This window comes from Chenopodium album, chromosome 8 (genome assembly GCF_948465745.1).
Source record: "Chenopodium album chromosome 8, dcCheAlbu1.1, whole genome shotgun sequence".
Taxonomy (NCBI): Eukaryota; Viridiplantae; Streptophyta; class Magnoliopsida; order Caryophyllales; family Amaranthaceae; genus Chenopodium; species Chenopodium album.
The window spans coordinates 28,252,551-28,253,662 of NC_137841.1; the positions used below are offsets into that span (position 1 = coordinate 28,252,551).

The 1,112-nt window shown below is 38.9% G+C and overlaps 1 non-coding gene across 1 annotated transcript; it reads left to right on the forward strand.

The window, feature by feature from the left end:
* The first annotated feature begins 1,006 nt into the window (after positions 1-1,006).
* LOC145556907 (small nucleolar RNA R71) lies at positions 1,007-1,112 on the forward strand. The gene has a single exon (XR_014091999.1). It is a non-coding gene; the product is annotated as a small nucleolar RNA R71 (small nucleolar RNA).

A 1,112-nucleotide genomic window follows, 5' to 3' on the forward strand; every position in this document is an offset into this window, starting at 1 on the left:
AATTTGTGTTTCAAGCATTTTATTATGGGTCATGAATTCACTAAATTTCTTATCACTAGAGGCCATGAAAGTATTGAACATTTTGGTTTGACTTTCCATCATTTCCTCTAAGTTAGACGTACTAGGTGGTGCTTGTGAATAATAGTTATCTTGGGGAGATCTATTACCTCTCACATTTGAATTGGAAGCATTTTTATTAGAAGAACCTTGATTGTTATTGTTGTATTAATTATTTTTATTATTAGAGTCCCCCCCTTGGTGATATTGGTCTTGATTCCCATAGTTCCCTTGGTTATTATGGTTATGGTTACCATAACCACCTTGTTGGTTGTGTTACCTTGGGGATTTTAGTCCCTTTTGTTCCTATTCCTCCATTGGTTTTGGTTATGGTAATCATAATCATTTCCTCTGTGGTTATGGGAATTTCCCCCTTGTTCTCTTCTATTAGGTGGTAAGTATCTTTGATTGTCATTCCTAGGTCTAATATCATAAGACAAGGAATTTACTTGTTCATTTTCATTCTCATTACCATCTTCATATTGGGGTTCGGGTTAGGAATCATAATTGCAAGATGAGGTGTCATGGTCATATGACCCACAATTTTCACAAAATAAGCACCCATTTGGCATGTTATTAGATGTAGAAGGAGAAGAGTTAGAATTCATACTTATCCCCTTAGATTGGGAGGGATGCTCTTGATACAAAGTGGAGGTCTCAAGTTTCGCCTTGATGGATGTCATCTCCTTACCAAGGTTGGCAATTTGAGATGTCAAATTATTAATGGCATTGAGGTGATCGATGGAATAAACCGCACTACCTCCTTTGCTTAGAGACTCTCTTTCTCCTTCTTGCCAATCCATGGTGGCGCCCCACCACATCCTCAATTATTTCAATGACTTGCTCCTCGGTTTTGTTCATAATTGAGCCACCCGCTCCTGCATCTAAGCTAGTCTTTCCTTGTGGGCTCAAGCCTCCATGGAAAATTTGAAGCACTTGGTTTGTCGGAATGCCATGATGAGGACACTCCCTTTGAAATTCTTTATATCTTTCCCATGCCTCGTATATGGTTTCACTAGCGTTTTGACGAAAACCTTGGATCAATGCCCTTGCCT